Here is a 1,936-nt window from a genome sequence, read left to right on the forward strand (position 1 = left end):
TGAAAAGAGTTATTACCTCATCAAGACTTCGTCATTCTAGTTCATTTTCTTTACTTAGCTTTACTCTTCCATGTCCTTTAATTTACTCAATTTTACTATTGGATTAATTTAGAATTTATTAATACAAGAATTACTTTTATTTTTAATTGATTCCTTTGAGTTTTATTTATCATGTCTTTCTTTAATTCCCTTTTCTATGTTATGAGTTCTACATTCACAATGAGCGAGTAGTTCCCTAACTTGATGGGGAGTTGATTGAAAGGAACCCTTGAGTTGGGATGCTTAAAAGAAAAATTGTAATTGGGTTTATTGTTGGAATGCTCTCTAGTCACTGACACTAATCCTTTTCAATTGAGCGGATTGGAACTTGTGAATAGAAACAGTATTCCAACTTGTTTGACTTTCCCTTACCTAGTAAGGGATAACTAAACAGAACAACCTTCAATTATCAATTAATCTTGAGAGTACTTCCACAAGAATAGGGCTTCCAACTAATCTACTCCCAGTCAAGGCTTTTATTTAACTTACTTAATTTCTCCAATTTAATTTCCTGTTTATTCAACTCAAACCCTTTTTGAAAACATCTGATTAATAAAATAGCACACCTTTCTACAACTCGTTGGGAGACGACCTGGGATTCATACTCCCAGTATTTTAATTTTGATTTTTGTGACAACCCTTCTAAATTGATAAGCGGATTTCTGGTTGGTTAAGAACTATACTTGCGACGCATATCTCATAACGATACTTAATTCGCCAATTTCCGCCACATCAATTTCTGGCGCCGTTGCCGGGGAGTTGCAATAGAGTGCTAAAGTTATTAATTGGAATTTATTTATTTGCATTTTATTTTATCTTGCTACTATGAGCTGCTTGTTTCTTTCGCTAGATGACGCGTTCACCTCCTGATCCAAACTTGCCAGTATTCGATCCTGAGATTGAAAGAACTATTTCACAAATAAGGCAAGCTCGGTGTCGGTTAGTCCTCTCTGAGGGCGGATCTGAAACATCATTTGAGGAAGAAACCAGCCCCCGTTCTACTGATTCGGTTGATTTACGTGTAGGTGACATGGCAGAACCTAGGAGAGTTAGTATCCAGGAGGCTGGAGCCCCTGATTTTACAATGCAACCATTTCAAGCGCATCACCCAGCGGTGGCTACATACTTTGAAATAAAGACTTCACTGCTCAATTTGATGCCCAAGTTTCATGGCTTACCACTGGGATACATTTAGAAGAGAATTTTTGGAAAAGTTCTTTCTAGCTGAAGTTACTGATAAACTGAGGAAAGACATTTCCATGATTGTTCAGGACGAATCTGAGACTCTCTATGAATACTGGGAGCGCTTCAATAATCTTCTAGAAGCATGCCCCCACCATATGATTGACAAGATAGTGTTGTTCAGTTACGTCACACAGGGCATGAGGCCCCAAGATAAAACCACATTGAAAAGTGCTAGCAATGGGTCTATGAAAAAGTACAAGACCACCGATGAGGCATAGCAATTGATCAGCGACTTAGATGAATCCACTCGGAATCACAGGTAGAAACAAGGCCGTTCAAAATCCATTGCAGAAGTATCCTCTAGCAGAGAGACTGCTACTCTAACTCAGAGTATCTGTGAAATGACCAACTTGCTGAAGCAGATGCAATTGAATTAACAACAAGTTCAGCAAGCTCAACTTTCTCCACCACAGCAAAGCCAACAGTTAGTCCCACAGAGAATTTGTAGAATCTGTGCTGATTATAGCCATTATACTGACGAATGTCCGCAGCTCCAGCAGGAAGACAACACCGTGGCAGCCACTCATAACTTCTATGACCGCCCCAACCAAGGGTACAATTAAGGTGGCAATTACAGCCATGGATGGCAGGACAATTCTAACCAGAATTGGAGGGACAATAACAACAGAGGAGGCAGAGACAATCAGGAAAA

General features: G+C 39.3%; 1 non-coding gene across 1 annotated transcript; it reads right to left on the reverse strand.

Annotated features, from left to right (window-relative positions):
- Positions 1 to 1,277: 1,277 nt before the first annotated feature.
- On the reverse strand, positions 1,278 to 1,385 carry LOC112753079 (small nucleolar RNA R71). Its single transcript, XR_003177479.1, has one exon. It is a non-coding gene; the product is annotated as a small nucleolar RNA R71 (small nucleolar RNA).
- Between the last annotated feature and the right edge of the window lie 551 nt (positions 1,386 to 1,936).

This window comes from Arachis hypogaea, chromosome 15, assembly GCF_003086295.3.
Source record: "Arachis hypogaea cultivar Tifrunner chromosome 15, arahy.Tifrunner.gnm2.J5K5, whole genome shotgun sequence".
Classification (NCBI taxonomy): Eukaryota; Viridiplantae; Streptophyta; class Magnoliopsida; order Fabales; family Fabaceae; genus Arachis; species Arachis hypogaea.